This window comes from Gigantopelta aegis, chromosome 15 (assembly GCF_016097555.1).
Source record: "Gigantopelta aegis isolate Gae_Host chromosome 15, Gae_host_genome, whole genome shotgun sequence".
Lineage (NCBI taxonomy): Eukaryota > Metazoa > Mollusca > Gastropoda > Neomphalida > Peltospiridae > Gigantopelta > Gigantopelta aegis.
In genome coordinates, this window is record NC_054713.1 from 16,342,753 (window position 1) to 16,366,949 (window position 24,197).

A 24,197-nucleotide genomic window follows, 5' to 3' on the forward strand; every position below is an offset into this window, starting at 1 on the left:
GAATCTGCCTTTTCGTTATCCCTGATGCCAACAAGGCTGGGCACCCAACAAAATACAACATGTTTATTGGCTATAGATACAAAGACACACGTTCGTATCACTATCCCAATTAAGGGATGGTCCAGCTTCATATTGCGTAAAGCTTGGAGACACGAAAGTGAATCTGTAACCAGAATAAATTTGGATCCAATCGAATCCTTTATTTCTTCTAAGGCTTTAAAGGGACATTCCAGACTTTGCAGCAATTTTTTAGATATTATCGACTAACACAGACTTTTTAACGACTGTAATTATATATCAAATATATTTTTCTGCATAAAATATTAGTGGCTGTATATTAAACGTGTTTCTGATCGTTCTAATATTTATACTAGGTTAAATTTTATCTTATTTCCTAAAATATAGTTTTTTCGTACGTACGAAATTATTTGAAGACAAAATCCAGTTTGGGCTTCTTACAAATATTGAGATGACAAGAAACACATTGAATATACAGACACTGATGTTCTAAACAAGAAAATATATTTAATATGTAAGTTTAATTGTAGAAATATTTTATTAGTCGGAAAAATCATACAATGCAGCAAACTCAGGAATGTCCCTTTAATAACTGCCCAAACTTCAGCACTAAAGATCGATGCTGAGTCAAGCAGTCTCATGGAAGGTATTGTGTCTGATGGAAAAACTGTAGCACAAGCCCCAGATTTCCCCCATCTCTTTATCCATCTGTATACACAGGAATGTAATCACGGTACTTGTCTTGAATTTCCATAACAAATTGCTTGTACACAACAGCATCTTTACGATCTTTATTCAGATGCGAAATATCAAACACAATTTTAGGTGGTGTAATACATCATGGTGGTAAAACAAAATATGAAGGATTTTCCAAAGTGTCTGATAAATCAATGTTGGAAAGTGAAATTTAGTCTCCTCCACGACTGGAATTGGATTTTGTCCAAAAGCAACTGTGGATCTAAGTGGAGACCTCTTTTCTGGCAGATATGCATACAAACCGTTTTTGACTGAGAATCGAAAGCCATTGTCAGTTGCCCATTGATGAAGTTTATTCAAACAAAGCTGCAACACGTTCAATGATACTCATATTGGATGACCTATAGCAAATCTGAAAATCATCGACATATAACGAGCAATCCACACCAGGTGTTAAACACTGGGTGATGCTGTTAATCTTCACAGGAAATAAAGTTACAGACAGGATACTACCGTGAGGCACACCCATGTCCTGTGGGTGTATGTCAGATAAAGTTGACCCCATCCGAACTTTAAAAGATCTATCTTTTAAAAATTGTGAAATAAAAACAGGAAGTTGACCGCTAAGGCCCATGTCATGGAGGTTATTTAAAATTCCATACTTCCACGTGGTATCGTAAGCTTTCTCCAAATAAAAAAAACTGAAACCCAAGTGCTGATTATGGACGAAAGCTTCCCTACAAAACGTTTCAAATCTAACAAGATGATCAACCGTGCTACGTCTAGATCTGAATCCACATTGCACGTTAGTGAGCAATTTGTGAGATTCAAGATACCAAACAAGTCTACGATTGATCATTCGTTCCATGGTTTACAAATGCAACTTGTCAAAGCGATGGGGCGATAACTAGTAGGATCGGTTGTATCCTTACCAGGCTTGGGAATGGGAATGATATTTGCTTTCCTCCAATCAGAAGGAAAGTCTCCACAAATCCAGATATCATTAAAAATATTCAAATGAACCATCAAAGATGATTCCGCTAAATGTTTTAGTAACTGATAATGAGTTTCATCTGGCCCTACTGAAGTATCATCGGCTCTACGAAGAGTATTCTGCAATTCCTCCATAGAGAATTGCCGGTTGTATACTTCAGCATTTTTGGATGAAAAAATAATGGACTGCTTTTCAGCTTTAGTTCTGACAAATGTAAAAACATCTGTATTGAAAGCAGAAGATAAATTATGAGTAAAGTTGTCTGCCAATGCATTGGCAATGCCACAAATAGACGTGACATCCATATCATTGACAGACAAATGATGAACTGTATTACTAGATTCCTTACCTTTGAGTTTATGGATCCTATTTCAGAGAGATTTCATTGATGTTTGTGAATTCTGAACTGTGTCTAATCTCTCTGCGAGCCTTTGCCCTAGCAATACGAAATGCATCTAGGTTGTCTGCTGTAGGTTCACGTTTGAACCTCTCAAGCAACCTGTTTCGCTCTTTGAATGCATTTTTGCATGTATCATTAAACCATGGTTTATTGAAACGCTTTGACACTGCCGACGTCTTAGGAATAATTTCATCTGCAATGTCCTTCAAGATGGAAGTGAAGAAAGACATGGGGTCATCAGCATTAGTAATGGCAAATTGTTGCAGTGCTGCACAGATGCTGGAACTGACTCCAATTTGCCTTCGCCAACTTCCACCTGTATACCCTTTCAAGCGATGGAGGTCCATCATTCTCCAAAATAATGGGAAAGTGGTCACTACCACAAAGGTCTGAACCAACTTTCCAGGAGAAATCAAGAAAAAGTGAAGGACTACTAAGGGTTAAATCTATAGAAGTGAAAGAACCACTTGCAGAATGAAAATATGTATGACTTTTATCATTAAATAAAAGTAAGTCATTTTTGAGAATTATGTGTTCTAATTGTTTTCCTCTAATATTAACATCCTCGCATCCCCACAAAGTGTGGTGACCATTAAAATCTCCCATAATAACAAAGGGAGTACGGAGCTGGTTAATGAGATCTTGAAAATCCCTAGGATTAAAATTAAAATGATTACGAGGTGGCAAGTCAACTGAACACAGAGTAATAGTTTTATGAGCTGTAACCGTCACAGCCACAGCTGGTATTTAATGTTACTATACTCTAAGGAATGTTTTCATTAACAAGAAAGGAAACACCCCCAGATGCCCTATTTTCAGTTTCTCTAAATCCTCTTATGGTAATATGATCAGTATTCTTCAAGAAAGTTTCCTGAAGACACACTGCAAAAGGATTATATTTTTGAATTAAAAAAATTAATTCATCAAAATTGGCCTAAGCCCACGGCAGTTCCACTGGATGACTGAATTAGTCATTGGGAGGAAATATGGGTGTAATCTTTTTTTTGGGTGATTTTTTTAATGGTGGATAATTATAAGATGAAACATCCATCTCTTCATCCAAATAAGCGAAAGATGCATAAGGGTTGTCTAAAGGAATGCATTGCTTGTCAGACTTCTTCAGTCGACCTGAAGAACAATCCTTATGTGGTGTTTTAGCGTCTTTACCTGACTTAGATTTACTGGAACCTGTCTCCGCAGTTAAACCTTTTGGTGGATTTCTAGAATCTAAAGACACTTGGGTAGACTTGACAACTTTGTTTCTAACAATTTTTGTAGTATACTTTTGAGCTTTAGCAATGTCTGAACTCTTCTTAAATCGATCATCACCATTGGGCCAAGTTAAATCCGTTTAAGAGGCAACACTGGTTGTAGAAACCTTAACTGCAGAAGCATACGGCCTGCATGCCGCCACAGTTGTAGAGGTCTCTACAAGTTTTCTTGCCTCATAAAAAGACAGGTGTTTATCAACTTTCACCTGCTGTACCTGCTTTTCGACTTTCCACCTTGGACATTCGCGTGAATAAGCAAAATGTTGGCCTTTGCAGTTGGTACATGCCATATCATTTTGACATGCCTTGCTGTCATGATCATACTGACCACGACAAGCACATGTCAACCTGTTATGACATGTATTCTGCCCGTGACCAAACTTTTGACACTTAAAACATCTCAAGGGATTAGGTATGAAAGGTACAAAAGGTATGTTTAAATACCCTGCTGTCACGGGGGTTCTAACGCCGTTACCGGCAAATGTTCCCACCACTTAGTTCCCCGGTAACAGAATCAGAAGCCCGCAATGGATGTAACAGTATTTCTCCAAATATCCCATCCTATATATATATAGATCTCCCTGTATCGGGTAGTTTTCTACCCGAGTGGCTGGCTCTAGGGGTATTCAGGGAACAGGATCGTATATATATATTTATATTTACTATTAACCAACGTTAAATTCACTAGAAAGACAACAACACAAGTTTAGTTTCAAATATGTATTATATAATACCAGGTAAGTGTTACAGCACTTACATGACCTGTTAAAACCGGTGTCACACCACCTCTAGGCTGAGCACCACACGTAAACTTAATCACTTGGCAATTAGGGATATAGCTACCACTCACAGATAAAACATAACCCAACCTTAGAATAATTAATTATTATCCTCAGTCTTCTCTACATCCAATATTCAGAGGACCTACAATTTACCCAGTCATGATATTAGAATTACCACCTATAGAGATAATTAATTATTATCCTCAGTCTTCTCTACATCCAATATCCAGAGGACCTACAATTTACCCGGTCATGATATTAGAATTACCACCTATAGAGATAATTAATTATTATCCTCAATCTTCTCTGCATCCAATATTCAGAGGACCTATAATTTACCAGGTCATGATATTAGGATTACCAGTTATAGATATTATAACGTCTCTCTATATATATTTTGGGTACGCGACGCCTACAGTTTACTTTAGTCGGTCTGACTTAGATTATCAGCTGTCCTTCCCCAACTAAGCAAAACAAGAATACACATAGTTATAATACTTGAATGCCACAACAAAATACCTTTCAGTTACTACAGAGCAGTACAATATAGTTACCTATGTCCACTGGACTAATAAAGTTCGCCCAGCAGACAGCGTTTCCACCGCCTCTCTATACGCGCTTGCCACCCCAAGTTCCTATACAGAACGAACTCTCAGCTTATATCCTCCATTTGGAGTTTTGGCAGCTGGGTCCCATCTTTGGCCGTCCTGCCATTTATGGACGAGTGGCAAAATAATGGCCACACTAATTCTCTAAAACTACCAACAATACAGATACCATCTAACTAATACAGGGAACCTTCTTGGGTTAATTACTCCATGTACTGGCTTTCGAACATTAAAGTGCTACTCCAGTTGTTTCAGACCCCGGTCAAAAGTTAATGTGCAGACGGCTGTCTCCGTCACACCTGCCTTTATCGAGTTTTGGAGAGTTGGCACATTAAAAGTCAAAATCAAAGTATTCGTCGGAACAAGTTCATTATTCCAACGAACACTTATTCGTTTGACCAATACAACACCCTGTGAGACAAGATCACTCTCTTAGACGAGTTAAGAGAGGAATGTGGTGAAACCTCAATTGACACATTGCATAAGGATTTCGATCTAAGAGGATTCTTAGAATGACACTCAGTAGCGCACTCCACCAACAAAGAGCCATTCTGCAGTGTCTTGATTGTTTTAAACTCTCCAGCTAGCCCTTGCAAACCCCTCCCAATGGCAAAGGGTGATAATTTCTGCAAGGCCCCATCTTCGGATGATCCGATGACAAGGAACCTTGGCCAGGCTTTGCCAGAAATTACCTTGGATTTTTTTACATTCACATTCGTAAACTCTTCATCTGATGAAGAAGAGTCCGAAACCTCAGTGTGGACCCGTTTAAGCGCCCCATCAGAAGGTATAAAGCTGTATGTAGCCATAATTATAAGCACAAATGTTCATCAACCATGTCCCCACCCACCACGGAGTCCAACAAGGGGACATGACGCTGTGGATAACCAGCAGACATTCATGCCAGGGATACATGATTGATATACTCAAGCAATAAAAAAACATATCACCCAACTGACCCTAGCCACCGCCCCAAGAGCAACAAATTCAAAACGTAATTAAAACAATGTTTGTTCTTGGCTATATAAACAAAACAAAGGGTTGTATACTCTCGAGCTTGGCGTGACCAGCCGATTAATCAGGTCGGGCCTCACTGACCACCCATCTGACTGAAATCCAGGCCAAAGTGGTGTGTTGCTGGAAGTTATACCCGCAGGTATGCCCCCAACTCAACCACCAGGATACCATAATCCAGCATAACGGGATGCACCTCACAGCCATCAAGGTGCCCCAAAAGGGGAATTGTGCTGTATTGGCCATTCTCAAAGAGAATATTACACCCCTGCACCACGGTCAGGTTACAGCACTCGCAGGGGTACACACATGCGGCCAGCAGTGTTAACAGTAGTTAAGTACATACGAGTGCTGTGTGATCTTAAGTGAATGTGTCGTGTTAACAATAATTAACTGCGTACAAGTGGGGCGTGCTGTGAATGAGTAGCTTTACCACTAATTAACTGTGTACAAGTGGTGCGTGCTGCGAGTGTGTAGCTTTAACAATAATTAACTGTGTACAGATGGTGCGTGATGTGAGTGAGCAGTTTTAACAGTACTTAACTGTGTACACGTAGTGCTTGCTGTGAATGTGTATATTTAACAGTAATTAACTGTGTACAAGTGGTGCGTGCTGTGAGTGAGTAGCTTTAAACGTTGTTAGCTGTGTACAAGTGGTGCGTGCTGTGAGTGAGTAGCTTTAACTGTTGTTAGATGTGTACAAGTGGTGCTTGGTGTGAGTGAGTATATTTAACAGTAATTAACTGTATACAAGTATATACAATATTATAAGTCATATATAAATAATCACCAGCATAAACATAAACAAGTGGATGTGTATTTGGAGGATGGACAGTTATATATACTGAGATCTTAAATGCAATGCATATTTTAATTATTTCCAAGGTTACAAAGTTGTTTTCTATTCTGATCAGACAGTAATTGTATTAATTTAAAAACAGACGGTCTTAACCAGTAGTATTTGTTTACATACAATACGCGAATATGCAAATATAATGGGCATATTAAAATTAAATCAAATTCATCTTCAATGTTATCCCGATTACACATACGACATTTTCTCTGTGATCGTTCAGTTCCACAATACCTTCTTTCTTCAATAAGTAATTGGTGCGATAAAACACGACATTTTGTGATACGTGATGAATAACACATAGGTAATGATATTCTCAGATAGTATTGTAAACAAAAAGTATCTATTAAATGCCTTAAAATATTATATTTTGGTGAATTGGTCAACAATTTGTCTATTTCTTGAACACAGTGATCTAACAGGCGCATATGAACTATTTTTATAAATATTACATGATTATCAACTTGCTGATGAAACCATACATCTCCAAATCCTAACGAAAATAATAACTGTTTTACACAGTGTGGTCAGTTAAACGATTCCTGACTTTCTAACATATCATATATTGATTTCAAGATACAATTATTGTTTCTAAATGCTTCAACCGATATTTAACAATTCTTACTTTACGTACTACATGTAGAGGTAATCTTCCGAATTACGTTAACACAGGTGCATTCATTGTACCTTTTTTTCACATTCAATATTATTTTACAAAAATCATATGCACTTTTTCTACATCATGAGCTGGGTCAAAGCCCCATACTTCACAACTATAATTTAACACACTAGATATATAAGTATCAAAACAAAATGTAACTGTGTTTCTTTATTAAGTGATAGATTATTACATAGTCTAAGGATATGACCTATAGTTTTTCTGTCTTGTAAAGCAATTACTTTTTGAGTTTTTTTGTAAATTTACCATTGCAATTTCACGTTACTGTGTTACTACTGAAATAGTCTCAAAAACAAAATTGGAATTTTACACAAGTCTTTAAGACCTCATATTTAGATTGAATAATAGTATGAATTTTCCCTGTGATACCGTTTCGACCTAATTTAAATAACAGCTTATATCTATTTATACTGCCAAAGGCTGTTCTGTAATCAACAAAACAACAAAACAGCTTCTTCTTACACCCTAACGCTTTCGAAATTAGATAATGAAGAGCAAATATAGCATCAGCTGTACCATAACCAGGTTTATAACCAAACTGTGCATCTGTCACGATATTATTTTCATCTGACCAATTAAGCCGTCTATTATTTAAAACTGACGTAAATATGTTCTCAAGACAACTGATCTGTGTTATACCTCTATAATTATTCGAGATATTAGCATCTCCTTTTCTATATAGTGGAATAATTATACCTTCTGACTAGCTATATGGAAAATTTCCACTTTCAAATATAACTTTAAATAAATGACAAAAAATATGAACAAGAACATCTTAAAAAGTCATAAAATATTCATTAAGTAAATTATCTTTTCCAGGAGATATTTTACATTTCAAACTATTTATAACATTCTTAATTTCTTCCTCAGTGAATGGGCTATCTAACTCAGGATAAATACAATCTGAATCATTACAGGAATATATATCAGGAGAATCATCAATGCAACCATATAAATCTTTAAAATGTTTTGTAAAGTCATCAAGAGTTAATTCAGTTACCGGAGCACGTGTGCGTCTTTTAAATAAACTAAACAACTGCCTAAGGCTACTTTTTCTTAATAACCAATTCTGTCACTTTCCAGTCTAAGATATTTTCTTTTTACATAGCGTTCGTATTTTTTATACAGGCGTTTAGCGTCACATAAACGTTGTCTATTCATTAAATTTCTTTCATTGTTAAAAACATACAAAGTAGTTCGATAGGTATTATATAACGTCCTACACTTAGCATCGACCCATGGCTTGTTAGTTGGTTTCGGTTTGTGGCGAGCTGGGTTATTTGAGATATAAAAAGTGTTACTACAATAAGGACTCAGTGTGTCGTTCAGCATGAATGTTATACACTCGAAACCTTCATTGGCCGTCATCGCCGACGCCTCCACTTTATTACAACATTCACGAAAATTGTTTTGTTTTGTTTTGTTTTAATTCAGTTCACACTTCATCTGTTCTACGTTGTCAGCATTCCACCTGAATACAGTACCGGTTCGAGCCTGGCTCTTAATACATGTCCCATGACATTCATCAGCTTTAGTGTAATTCATACAAAAACGTTACTGGAGCGTGGTTTGACCACTCACTGAAATCACAAACCTGCATTTCTGAAAGCTTGACAGCGTTACGTCTGTGCTCAATAATATACTCTTCAAAAAAAGAAACGCAAAAGGGTACAAATGGGTTATAACTCCGATTTTATGTTTCCTACCGGTTCATGCTTTGTGAATATAAGGTCATTGCATGTCCCAAACACATTTCCACGGTTACATTCGATAAAACGCAGCTACTGTACAATAAAGTTCCAAAATGTGAATATTCGCAAAAACGCAGCCACGTGCAAACCATGTCACCACTGCACGTGCGTTGTCTGCACGTGCAACATGAACACCGACAGTATAAAAGTGCAGGGTGTTCGCTTGCCTGGCCTCTGTATCTGGCCGACAGTTGACAATCCAGGACATGCCACGTCTCAGTGAACCGCAGAGAAACAATGCCATCGGCCGACTAGAGGCAGGCGAATCCAGAACGGCCGTTGCCAGGGCATTCCATGTGTCCCCAAGCACCATCTCCAGACTGTGGGACCGTTACCAGCAACATGGATCAACACGTGACCTCCCTAGATCCGGTCGACCACGGGTCACTATCCCCGGGCAGGACCGCTACATCCGGGTACGCCACCTTCGGGAACGATTGACTACTGCCACCTCCACAGCCGCAGCAATACCAGGTTTGCGCAGGATATCCGACCAGACCGTACGGAACCGCCTACGTGAGGTAGGAATTCGTGCCAGACGTCCAGTTCGAGGTGTCATCTTAACACCACAACACCGTCGACTCCGACTGCAGTGGTGCCAGATTCATCGACAATGGCCTCAACTGCGATGGAGACAGGTGTGGTTCAGTGACGAGTCCCGATTTCTGCTCCGACGTCATGATGGAAGATGTCGCGTGTATAGGCGTCGTGGTGAACGTTATGCGGCAAACTGCGTGCAGGAAGTGGACAGATTCGGCGGGGGTAGTGTCATGGTGTGGGCAGCCATCTCACACACTGGCAGAACTGACCTGGTCCACGTGCAGGGCAACCTGAATGCACAGGGCTACATTGACCAGATCCTCCGGCCACACATCGTTCCAGTTATGGCCAACGCCAACGCAGTGTTCCAACATGACAACGCCAGGCCTCACACAGCACGTCTCACAACGGCTTTCCTACAGAACAACAACATTAATGTCCTTCCTTGGCCATCGATATCACCGGATTTGAACCCAATTGAGCATCTATGGGACGAGTTGGACCGACGCCTCCGACAGCGACAACCACAGCCCCAGACCCTGCCCGAGCTGGCAGCAGCCTTGCAGGCCGAGTGGGCCACCATCCCCCGGGACGTCATCCGTACTCTGGTTGCTTCAATGGGCAGGCGGTGCCAGGCAGTTGTCAACACACGCGGAGGCCACACCCGGTATTGACTCCAGATGACCTTGACCTTGGTGGTGTGTCCTATCACTTACTCACAATGGACTAGAGTGAATTGTGAACAATCCTGGAACATTTGGTAATTATCGGACTCACCATTCAATAATTATATCAATTCTCCAAATGTTACGACAATGTGGTTTTGCGTTTCTTCTTTTGAAGAGTATATAAACAATAGCACTTGATCCAAGATGATTGTAAAACGTAAAACGTCCAGTTGTGTCAACTTTTGCACGACCATTTGAGACGCGCATACTTATAGTTTGACACATACTGATCAGTTTCCTTCCAAATGTGTTAACGGTTAAATCATCAGTAACACGTTGTTTTTTTCACGATTATATCCGCATCATACGAAAATACGTTAGACCGCACGAATAAAATGGGTTTTCCTACTATATCATTTTCTATATAACCAAGTAGATTACCTGTTCAGTTATTTAGGTCACCAGAAATCAATTAACTGTGTACAAGTGGTGCGTGCTGTGAGTGAGTATGTTTAACAGTAATTACCTGTGCAAAACTGGTGCGTGATGTGAGTGAATAGCTTCAACAGTAATTAACTGTGTACAAGTGGTGCGTGCTGTGAGTGAGTATCTTTAACGGTAATTAACTGTGTACAAGAGGAGTGTGATTTGAGTGAGTAGCTTTAACAGTAGTTAGATGTTTACAAGTGGTATGTGATGTGAGTCAGTAGCTGTAACAGTAATTAACTGTGTACAAGTGGTGCGTGATGTCAGTGAGTAGCTTTAACAGTAATTAACTGTGTACAAGTGGTGCGTGATGAGAATGAGTAGCTTTAATAGTAATTAACTGTGTACAGATGGTGCGTGCTGCGAGTGAGTAGCTTTAATAGTAATTAACTGTGTACAGATGGTGCGTGCTGCGAGTGAGTAGCTTTAACAATAATTAACTGTATGTACAACAGGTGCATAATGTGAGTGCGTACTTTTAACAGTAATTGGCTGTTTACAAGTGGTGTGTGCTGTGAGTGAGTAGCTTTAACAGTAATTAACTGTGTACAAGAGGTGTGTGATTTGAGTGAGTAGCTTTAACAGTTATTAACTGTGTACAGGTGGTGCGTGCTGTGAGTGAGTAGCTTTAACAATAATTAACTGTATGTACAAGAGGTGTATAATGTGAGTGCGTAGTTTTAACAGTAATTAGCTGTGTACAAGAGGAGTGTGATTTGAGTGAGTAGCTTTAACAGTAGTTAGATGTTTACAAGTGGTGTGTGATGTGAGTCAGTAACTTTAAAAGTAATTAACTGTGTACAAGTGGTGTGTGATGTGAGTGAGTAGCTTTAACAATAATTAACTGTATATACAAGAGGTGCATAATGTGAATGCGTAGTTTTAACAGTAATTAGCTGTGTACAAGTGGTGCCTGCTGTGAGTGAGTAGCTTTAACGGTAATTAACTGTGTACAAGAGGAGTGTGATTTGAGTGAGTAGCTTTAACAGTAGTTAGATGTTTACAAGTGGTGTGTGATGTGAGTCAGTAGCTTTAACAGTAATGAACTGTGTACAAGTGGTGTGTGATGTGAGTGAGTAGATTTAACAGTAATTAACTGGGCACACGGGGTGCGTGCTGTGAGTGAGTAGCTTTAACAGTAGTTAGATGTTTACAGGTGGTGTGTGATTTGAGTGAGTAGCTTTAACAGTTATTCACTGTGTACAGGTGGTGCGTGCTGTGAGTGAGTAGCTTTAACAATAATTAACTGTATGTACAAGAGGTGCATAATGTGAGTGCGTAGTTTTAACAGTAATTAGCTGTGCACAAGTGGTGCGTGGTGTGAGTGAGTAGTTTTAACAGTAATTAGCTTGTACAAGTGGTGCTTGCTGTGAGTGAGATGTGAGTGAGTAGCTTTAACAGTAGTTAGATGTTTACAAGTGGTGTGTGATGTGATTCGGTAGCTTTAACAGTAATTAACTGTGTACAAGTGGTGTGTGATGTGAGTGAGTAGCTTTAACAGTAATTAACTGTGCACACGGGGTGCGTGTTGTGAGTGAGTAGTATTAACAGTATTTAACTGTGTACACGTGGTGCGTAATGTGAGTAGTATTAACATTAATTAACTGTGTACACGTGATGTTTGCCGAGAGTTAGTAGTTTTAACAGTAATTAACTGTGTACACGTGATGTTTGCCGAGAGTTAGTAGTTTTAACAGTAATTAACTGTGTACAAGTGGTGTGTGCTGTGAGTGAGTAGCTTTAACAGTTATTAACTGCGTACAGGTGGTGCGTGCTGTGAGTGAGATGCTTTAACGGTAATTAACTGTGTACAAGAAGTACGTGATGTGAGTGAGGAGTTTTAACAGTAATTAGCTTTGCACAAGTGGTGCGTGATGTGAGTGAGTAGTTTTAACAGTAATTAACTGTGTGCAAATGGTGCGTGCTGTGAGTGAGTAGCTTTAACAGTAATTAGCTGTGTACAAGTGGTGCGTGGTGTGAGTGTTTAGTTTTAACAATAATTAACTGTATGTACAAGAGGTGCATAATGTGAGTGCGTAGTTTTAACAGTAATTAGTTTTGTACAAATGGTGTGTGATGTGAGTAGTATTAACAGTAATTAAATTTGTACACGTGATGCGAGTGAGTAGTTTTAACAGTAATTAGTTTTGTACAAATGGTGTGTGATGTGAGTAGTATAACAGTAATCAACTCTGTACACGTGGTGCCTGATGTGAGCGAGTAGTTTTAACAGTAGTTTGTTTTGTACAAATGGTGTGTGATGTGAGTAGTATTAACATTAATTAACTGTGTACACGTGGTGCGTAATGTGAGTAGTATTAACATTAATTAACTGTGTACACGTGATGTGTGCTGAGTGTTAGTAGTTTTAACAGTAATTAAGTCTGTACAAGTGGTGTGTGCTGTTAGTGAGTAGTTTTAACAGTTATTTACTCTGTACAAGTGGTGTGTGCTGTGAATGAGTAGCTTTAGCAGTAATTAACTGTGTACAAGAGGTGCGTGATGTGAGTTGCTTTAACAGTAATTGACTGTGTATAAGAGGTGTTTGATTTGAGTGAGTAGCTTTAACAGTTATTAACTGTGTACAGGTGGTGCGTGCTGTGAGTGAGATGCTTCAACAGTAAATAAACTGTGCACAAGAGGTACGTGATGTGAGTGAGGAGTTTTAACAGTAATTAGCTTTGCACAAGTGGTGCGTGCTGTGAGTGAGTAGCTTTGACAGTAATTAGCTGTGTACAAGTGGTGTGTGGTTTGAGTGATTAGTTTTAACACTAAGCAACTGTGCACAAATGGTGTGTGCTGTGAGTGAGTAGCTTTAACAGTAATTGGCTGTGTTCAAATGGTGTCTGGTGTGAGTCAGTAGCTTTAACAGTAATTAAATGTGTACTAGTGGTGCGTGATGTGAGTGAGTAGATTTAAGAGTAATTAGCTGTGTACAAGTTGTGTGTGGTGTGAGTGAGTAGCTTTAACAGTAATTAACTATGCACAGGTGGTGCGTGATGTTAATGAGTAGTTTTAACAGTAATTAACTGCATACAAGTGGTTCGTTATGTCAGTGAGTAGCTTCAACAGTAATTAGTTGTGTACAAGTTGTGTGTGATGTGAGTGAGTAGCTTTAACAGTAATTAACTATGTACAAGTTGTGTGTGATGTGAGTGAGTAGCTTTAACTGTAATTAACTGTGCACATGTGGTGCGTGATGTGAATGAGTAGTTTTAACTGTAGTTGGATGTGTATAAGTGGTTCGTGATGTTAGTGAGTAGCTTTAACAGTAATTAACTGTGTAAAAGTGGTGCGTGATGTGAGTGAGTAGCTTTTACAGTAATGAACTGTATGCATGTGGTGTGTGCTGTGAGCGAGTATATTTAACAGTAGCTGGCTCTGTACAGGTTTTGAGTGATACGAGTCAGTAGAGGTCAGTAATTACTGTGTACCGGTGTTGAGCGATACGAGTCAGTAGAGGTCAGTAATTAACTGTGTACACGTGTTGAGCGATACGAGTCAGTAGAGGTCAGTAATTAACTGTGTGCACGTGTTGAGTGATACGATTCAGTAGAGGTCAGTAATTAGCTGTGTACAGGTGTTGAGCGATACGAGTCAGTAGAGGTCAGTAATTAACTGTGTACAGGTGTTGAGCGATACGAGTCAGTGGAGGTCAGTAATTAACTGTGTACATGTGTTGAGCGATACGATTCAGTAGAGGTCAGTAATTAACTGTGTACATGTGTTGAGCGATACGAGTCAGTAGAGGTCAGTAATTAACTGTGTACACGTGTTGAGCGATACGATTCAGTAGAGGTCAGTAATTAGCTGTGTACAGGTGTTGAGCGATACCAGTCAGTAGAGGTGAGTAATTAGCTGTGTACAGGTATTGAGCGATACCAGTCAGTAGAGGTCAGTAATTAGCTGTGTACAGGTGTTGAGCGATACGAGTCAGTAGAGGTCAGTAATTAGCTGTGTACAGGTGTTGAGCGATACGAGTCAGTAGTGGTCAATAATTAACCGTGTACAGGTGTTGAGCGATACGAGTCACTAATTGTGAGTAATTAGCCGTGTACAGGTGTTGAGCGATACGAGTCACTAATTGTGAGTAATTAGCCGTGTACAGGTGTTGAGCGATACGAGTCAGTAGTGTTGAGCGATACGAGTCAGTAGAGGTCAGTATTTAACTGTGTACACGTTCAAGTTCAAGTTCTTTATTGCGTTAAGTTTTCCAACTTATCAGCATTATAACAATGAAATACAATATTATGTACAATAGTGCGGAACAATGGTGGAGAATGACTTACAGAAATACATACACATATACCGATAAAACAATCCATCTATATCTATATATAAACAATCGGCAATATGGGTTACACAAATATAGATATATTAAGTTGTTTGTAGTAATAGCATATCCCTCATTTTGTTCGCCTGTATTAAGTATTTGCCAAGGTTATTTATCTCCTTATTGTTTGTAGTTGACAATAGCTGTATTAGTTTAAAAACATTGGGGTTCTTGGAGTAGTATTTCTTAATAAATCTATTTCTTAAAGTTGCGTCTCGTGGACACTGAAGAATAAAATGAAACTCATCCTCAATCTCATTAATATTACATAATGTACATACTCTTTGTGTTCTCTCGATATTTTTGTACCTACCAGCTTCAATATTTAGCCTGAGTGCACAAATTCTCATTTTCGTTATTTCTTTTATATTACGTGAATCAATTGGCTTCGTCAGATATGTTTGTAACTGATATTCCTTTATTAAGTGTTTATATAGTGATCCTTTTGGCGACGCTGTTATTAAACTGCAGGATTTTTGTTTAAATAGATCAAATATTCTTTCTTTAATTATGTAATAAAAACTGATATGGGTATGGGTCGATTTCCACATATAACTTAGCCCAAGCGTATCTAATTTCTGCTTAATATTCGTTTGCCAAATATCTCCATACTCATACATGTCCTCGTACACAGCTTTTAGAATGCAATTACTGGTACTACCAAAGTTTATCCAATATTTAAAAATTCTCAGCTTTCTTATAATAGCTAGTGGAAATCATCCCAATTCTCTATAAACAAAGTAATTACAAGTTCTATTATGTACACCCAATGAACGTTTACAAAATTGTATATGCACTTTCTCAATGTCGTGTGCTGAGTGAAAACCCCAGACTTCCGATTCATAATTAAGAACACTATTTACATAGGTATCAAATACTGCTAACTTCGTTTCAATATTAAAATAGTTCTTATTACAAATATTCATGATCCAGTATTGTGCTTTACGTCCTTGTTCTGCCAATCTTTTCTGTGCCCGATTAAATTTACCATTATAACTTAGTAACAGTCCAAGATAGTTAACTTCGTCTACTACCTCCAACTTGTGACCCTCATAATCCCATTTCTCGTTATCTTTAAGTTTACCCCCATTTCTAAAGACTATTTTCGTTTTATTTGTATTAACGGTTAGATCCCATTTTGTGGTGTAATATTCAGATGTTGAGCGATACGAGTCAGTAGTGGTCAGTAATTAACTGTGTACAGGTGTTGAGCGATACGAGTCAGTAGTGGTCAGTAATTAGCTGTGTACAGGTGTTGAGCGATACGAGTCAGTAGTGGTCAGTAATTAGCTGTGTACAGGTGTTGAGCGATACGAGTCAGTAGTGGTCAATAATAAACTGTGTACAGGTTGTGTGACGTGAGTCAGCAGTGTCATTATAGTCAATAACCCTGTGCAAGTGATGAGTGACAGGAGTCAGTAGGTGTCGGAAATTAACTGTATATAAGTGTCGTGTGATGTGAGCCGTGTTAACAGTAATTAACTATGTTCAAACGTTTTGTGATGTGAGTCAATTGTGTTATGATTAGTTAACTGTGTACAGGTGTTGTGTGATGTGAGTCAGTTGTGATATAAATAAATAACTGTGTACAGACCTTGTGTGATGCGAGTCAGTAGTGTTATGAGTAATTAGCTGTCTGCAGAAGTTCTGTGGTGTGAGTCAGTAGAGTTATTAGTAATTAACTGTGTACAAACATTGTATAATGCGAGTCAGTAGTGTTATGAGTAATTAACTGTGTACACGTATTGTGTGATGTGAGTCAGTAGTGTTATGAGCAATTAACTGTGCATAGGTGTTTTGTGATGTAAGTCAGCAGTGTTATCAGTAATTAACTGTGTACAAGTGTCGTGTTATGTGAGTCAGTAGTGTTGTGAGTAATTAACTGTGCACAAACCCTGTGTGATGTGAGTCAGTAGTGTTATCAGTAATTAACTGTGTACAAGGCTCGTGTTATATGAGAAAGTCAGTAGTGTTACGAGTAATTAGCTGTGTGCAAACCTCGTGTGGTGTGAGTCAGAAGTGTTATGAGTAATTAACTGTGTACAAACCTTGTTTGATGTGAGTCAGTAATGTTATGAGTAATTAACTGCGTAAAAGTGTTGTGTGACGTGAATCAGTAGTGTTATGAGTAATTAACTTTGTACAAGTGTTGTATGCTGTGAGTTAGTAGTGGTATGTGTAATTAACTGTGTACAGGTGTTGTATGATGCGAGTCAGTAGTGTTACGAGTAATTAACTGTGTGTAGCTTTTGTGTGATGCAAGTCAGTAGTGTTATGAGTTATGAGTAATGAGTAATTAACTGTGTGCAGGTGTTGTGTGGTGTGAGTCAGTGGGGTGTTAACGCTAAATAACCGTGTACTCAGCTAGACACACTACAGGAAGCAATATTACAGGTCATCGTGACATCATTAATTATCTTCGTATCCAGTCAGTGTTAAATATTGCATAGTAATTACACTTCATACCCATTTCTTTTATAGGTATGGTTGTTTATATTACTTTTTCATTCAAATACGATCAGATGCGTTTGTAATTATCAAATATAAATATCAAATATAAACACGGAGAAGTGATGATGGACTTAATAATCAAAACTAAAACTAATCATTTACAAGGGAGATAACTGAATCATGAATATGACTTTCTACTGAATATCACTTTTTTTATTTCTGTATATCTATATTTACCAATTATTGACCGTCATTGAGGGCAATACCATTTTTTATGGACCGAAAAAATTGATATTTGCCTGTTCATAAAACATGATATTGCCCGAAATGTGGTCACTAATTCTTTTTTTTTTTTCTTTTTTTCTTCTTTTTTTTTTTGGGGGGGGGGGGGGGGGTTGTATAAGAATCGTACATTCTTGCTTTGTTATCAGAATCGAAATACGACAATGCTTATAACTTCCCGCAATGCGTTAAAACTGATGGAATTTAGTGACGTCACGCTATCCTATGACGTTATATTACAAGCAAAGGAATGCGGAAATAAACTATTGAAACATACAACAATTAAATTAGAGACATTATTACCAGCAAGAGTGTCAAAATTATATTAGTAGCAAAATAAAATACACAGTGTGATTAATCTGAACATACATTTGTGTCGAACAGCTCCGGAATCCAATAGCCGATGATAAATTAATCAATGTGCTCCAGTGGTGTCGTTAAACAAAACAAACTTTTGAACAGCTATGGATTACGTCCAAATGCATTTTTGTTTTGTTTTTTTTGTAACATAAAATTCAGGCAGTGTCAAATCCAAATGCGTTTTGGTGTATCGATTACGATTCTAAATCTGACAGATATTCCTTGTAAAATTTGACGAATACTGACCAAGTCGTATTTTCGGAATTAAGCTCAGTGAATAAAGTTGTTCTCTCTTTGTGGAGGGGACGGGACGTAGCCCAGTGGTAAAGCGTTCGTTTGGTGCGCGGTCGGTCGATGATTGATCCCCGTCGGTGTACCCATTGGGCTATTTCTCATTCCACCCAGTGTTCCACAACTGGTGTAACAAAGGTTGTGGTATGTACTATCCTGTCTGTGAAATATAAAAATCCCTTGCTGCTAATCGAATAGAGTGGCCCATGCAGAGGTGACAGCGGGTTTATCTCGCAATATTTGTGTGATCTTTAACCATAAGTCTGACGCCATATAACCGTAAATAAAATGTGATGAGCGCGTCGTTAAATAAAACATTGTCTTCCTTCTTTTTGTGTAAGGACAGCAAAGCGTTTCGTCACATGTCTCTGATTGTTTACATTAAAATTAGCAGATGACGTTGCATTACGTTACCTACTTACTGATTGGATATAATTTTTTCTCTCTTTAGTTCAATTGGTTAAATCTCCCAGGGCAACGTCACTGTTGATCGGAACGGTGGGACCGACTGAGGGCGATACCATTATTTACGGAAGGTCACGTGACTGGTTTTCAACCAATAATAATACAGCTAAATACAGAGTGAGTCTTCAATAATCCGGACTCCAGGAGTTCGAAAACCCCACCTTGCGGATTGTGTGTGTGTGTGTGTGTGTGTGTGTGTGTCTCTCTCTCTCTCTCTCTCTCTCTCTCTCTCTCTCTCTCTCTCTCTCTCTCTCTCTCTCTCTCTCTCTCTCTCTCTCTCTCTCTCTCTCTCTCTCTATATATATATATATATATATATATATATATATATATATATATATATATATATATATATATATATATATATATATATATATGTATGTATGTACAGTAGAATCTCATTGGCTCGAACGCCCAACGGTCGAACGTACCGGTATTCTCGAACCAAGAACAATATCCCGATTTTTTTCTCTATTAAACCCTTTTATTTTGGTGCTGATTGGTCGAATACCCCTAGGGTCGAACAGAAGCTTTCTCTCGAACCAGTTTATTAGTCCGAACTGTAAAATTAAACATATATAGCTCGAACGACTAAGTCTATCCGAAGAAATACAAAAAATAATTTATATTTATTTACGAATTTTTCATTGACCCTTTCACGTCAGTCACAAAGTAAGTTAATATAAATTCGGAAGTGGAACGAATTAATCCTAGATCATATGCCGGCTTCTCATGTTGTTTATTTAGCACCTATCGGTAATTATCTTTCTAGTACAGATAATAGTACTACGATAATCGTAAGCTGAATGAACCTTGCATGAAACACCAATCAATTGGTGAGCCTAGTTCGGCCTCGCCGGTTTACTTTAATCATTTTAATCGCTACTCTACGCATCAGCGTCGGCATATTTTGTTTTTAACTTGAAATACAGGAGAGATAAATGTAATGTAGTGATTGCAACAATAAAAGGTAAAGGGCCTCCGCCTGTGCTTCATGCACTTTCATTCTTTTCTCAACGTTGTCAATACGTCGCAAAAGATTCTACAACAGCATAATAAAGAACGATTTTTTAAATTAATAAATATTTATAAATACAGACTACCAGTGTGTTTGTTATTTGTTTATTCAACGGTGATAAATAATAGTTACAAATATGTATCTCATCCGACATTTGAAGGCGACTTCGTTACTCATGAGTCATTCGGATCATCTCGCCCAAGCCAGTTTTACGGAAATATGCGAGGTATTCCGATTGGTTTTTGTGTTACAGAAGCACCCGACAACGGCCGAATGCATGGTTCGAACTACCCGATGGGTCGAACAGACTTTGATGCACCGACAGTGTTCGAGCCAATGAGATTCTACTGTATATATATATATATATATATATATATATATATATATATATATATATATATATATATATATATATATACAGTCAGACCTCGTTATAACGACCGTCGTTACTACGACATTTACACCATCCGACCACAAATTGTCGGGAACAAACGTCCATCACACCTTCCGACACACCGGCCTCGGTGGCGTCGTGGTTAGGCCATCGGTATACAGGTTGGTAGGTACTGGGTTCGGATCCCAGTCGAGGCATGGGATTTTAATCCAGGTACCGACTCCAAACCCTGAGTGAGTGCTCCGCAAGGCTCAATGGGTAGGTGTAAACCACTTACACCGACCAGTGATCCATAACTGGTTCAAGAAAGGCCATGGTTTGTGCTATCCTGCCTGTGGGAAGCGCAAATAAAAGATCCCTTGCTGCTAATCGGAAAGAGTAGCCCATGTAGTGGTGACAGCGGGTTTCCTCTCAAAATCTGTGTGGTCCTTAACCATATGTCTGACCTCATATAACCGTAAATAAAATGTGTTGAGTGCGTCGTTAAATAAAACATTTCTTTCTTTACCTTCCGACACCGACAGAACAAATTAGGAAGAAACGTGCATCCGACGTCTGAAAACACATCTTTACAACCACACTACATAATCACAGATACCGTAGCACGTTGGCGAATCAAAACCTATGTTAGCTCTTGATCTTTCCTTTTTGACGAACCGCTCAACATTGCGCCATATTTCCTTAATCAAAATTGCGCACCTTTTCTCTTTGGCATGTTTTGCTCCTTCAAAAGTCCATAGCACCACTGCCCACCCACCCGCCTGTTACCGACCACGGTCGGGCTGCTGGTGCTCCCTTGCACCTGCCAGTGCAGGCGGTCCCTCCTCCATCCCATCCCCACCTTTCCTGTCCTGGACAGAGGAGCCGGACAAGGCCGGCTCTTGTACCCAGGATAGGCGTGCGCTACAACAGCCTGCTCTGAATGTGCACGTAAAGCCCTATGACCTGACCTGACCTCAGCACGTTGGCAGTACACACACAGCCACATTGAATCCTTGATCTCGTAGAGATCAGACAGTGGCACATGCATTCCGACCTACCGATGTCTTCGATATCTGTAGACATGTATTACTTTTGCAAGTAGGCCTTTAGTTAACCAATTAAAGGATTAAGTTCGAACAATAAAATCTTCTATTTTCATGATATTTTCAATCGAAACAGTTACCAATCGGAGATGTCTTTAGCCAAGCAATGATTAGACTTATGGTGAATGCGCCTTGTTTAATATATTTAATGATGTTTTGTAAAAACATTTAATGTATGTATGTGTATTTGTTGTTTTTATTAATAATTGCAATGCATTAATTATTTCAGTGCAGTTCAGTGATCAGTTAATATCAATTAGTATGACAATGCAGATAACGCATTACAATTCGATACTCCGGCAATTTCGATATAACGACAAAGTGACCCAGGGACGAACATGGTCGTTGTAACGAGGTCTGACTGTATAAATATATGTGACGGAACATGCTCTTATCTTTTCGCCTGTGGCGATGTAATTGTTTTAGAGGGCCGTGTGCAGCTTGGTTACGTAATACCCCCGCGCGATGGTGGTAGCCCTGCGTCCCAATATGCACTTAGACCTAGAGTAGAGGAAATATCCTTTTTGAGGTGGGGGTGTGTGACGGGACATGCTCTTATCTTTTCGCCTGTGGCGACGTAATTGTTTTAGAGGGCCGTGTGCAGCTTGGTTACGTAATACCCCCGCGCGATGGTGGTAGCCCTGCGTCCCAATATGCACTTAGACCTAGAGTAGAGGAAATATCCTTTTTGAGGTGGGGGTGTGTGACGGGACATGCTCTTATCTTTTCGCCTGTGGCGACGTAATTGTTTTAGAGGGCCGTGTGCAGCTTGGTTACGTAATACCCCCGCGCGACGGTGGTAGCCCTGCGTCCCAATATGCACTTAGACCTAGAGTAGAGGAAATATCCTTTTTGAGGTGGGGGTGTGTGACGGGACATGCTCTTATCTTTTCGCCTGTGGCGATGTAATTGTTTTAGAGGGCCGTGTGCAGCTTGGTTACGTAATACCCCCGCGCGACGGTGGTAGTCCTGCGTCCCAATATGCACTTAGATCAGTTGGGCACAGTGGTTACGTAATACCTCCGCGCGACCATGGTATTTCTAGCGAACTGGCGACGGTCGGTCTGGCCATCTAAGAAAATATACCGTCTTGGTCGCTGTGGAAATATACACATCATAAGATTCGGTCCCGCGTACTGTCTTCGGACCAGTCTGGGATTTTATAATAAATAGATAGGATTTTAGATATATCGGGGAGAAACATTGGAAGTATCCAGGGGAACGGACGTGGTCCAACTGAACGAAATATATTAGTTCAGACCGGACTTGGTAAATATATATTTTTCCTCTGTTGTATAACCTTGATGTGATTGATGTGACTTTAAATATTTTAATACTGTATTATACCAATATTCTTTAGACAGTGTCTCCGGTAATCTGACGAAGTAAATTGTAGGCTTCACTGTTCTAATATTTTTATACGAGTATTTGGTAAGATAAAGCTTAGCCGGTCATCCTAGAGGACCTAGGTAAACTGTAGGTTATTGTCTTTATTGCGATATGTGCCAATATTAATTCTGTATTACAAGGTTACTGAATGAGTATTTAAGGGTTAATTAAAAATTAACCAGTTAGGAATAGAGTTGTAATTCCTTTATTAATTAAGTTCCCCTGGCAGCGTTTCTCAATTATCACACGTGTGTGTGTTGTATTATGGTGAAGTGATAAGAAAATTGTGTAAACTAGACATCTAGTGATTAACTAATTGTGTGATTAGCTCTGGGTTGTTATTATATTGTTGTTGTTAATTAACTACTGCGGCAAGTACATTTGTCAGCGTTAGAGTTAATACAGATTCCAAAGTGTATTGTGTTTTGTTGTGTTTTCTAGTGAACTAAACCTGCTACATATATATATATTTATATCAGATCTTATCTCTAATTACTCCTAGAGCCGGGCCACTCGGGTAGTAGCCTGCCCGATACAGAGAGATCTAATAGATATACAGTTTCGAGAGATATTTGGATAATCGTGTTTTATTCAGTTACGGGTATTAGAGGATCCCCGTGACATATATATATATATATATATATATATATATATATATATATATATATATATATATATATATATGTGTGTGTGTGTGTGTGTGTGTGTGTGTGTGTGTTTGTGTGTGTGTGCGTGTGTGTATAGGTAAAGGTATAGGTATAGGTATAGGTATCTATATATATATATATATATATATATATATATATATATATATATATATATATATATATATTACTATGTAGACAATCAAATGTAGACAATAAATGTGTTTATGACACAGTAATATTTTAGAGAAACTCAAAACATACTTACGTTGCTGACAATAGTCACCAAAAACCCCGGTCCCACAAGGACACTGGCGTCCTCTACCAGGACGGCACGCTGTAAAAGGAAAATGTATATAAGCGAAGGTCAATACAGCCTCCCAACTTAGCTTGTATGACTGTCACATAATAGGTCAATGCAGCCTCCCATCTTAGCTTGTACGACTGTCACATCATAGGTCAATACAGCCCCGGAACTTAGCTTGTACGATTGTCACATCATAGGTCAATACAATCTTCCAACTTAGCTTGTACAACTGTCACATCATAGGTCAATGCAGCCTCCCATCTTAGCTTGTACGACTGTCACATCATAGTTCAATACAGCCCCGGAACTTAGCTTGTACGATTGTCACATCATAGGTAAATACAATCTTCCAACTTAGCTTGTACGATTGTCACATCTTAGGTCAATACAATCTTCCAACTTAGCTTGTAGGATTGTC

At 38.8% G+C, this 24,197-nt stretch overlaps 1 long non-coding RNA gene across 1 annotated transcript in view; it reads right to left on the reverse strand.

Annotated features, from left to right (window-relative positions):
- Positions 1–23,812, reverse strand: part of LOC121390544 — a 32,153-nt gene extending 8,341 nt beyond the window's left edge. Inside the window, exon 1 of the long non-coding RNA XR_005960226.1 lies at positions 23,741–23,812. This is a non-coding gene — a long non-coding RNA (uncharacterized LOC121390544). The remainder of the gene's footprint in view (positions 1–23,740) is intronic.
- Between the last annotated feature and the right edge of the window lie 385 nt (positions 23,813–24,197).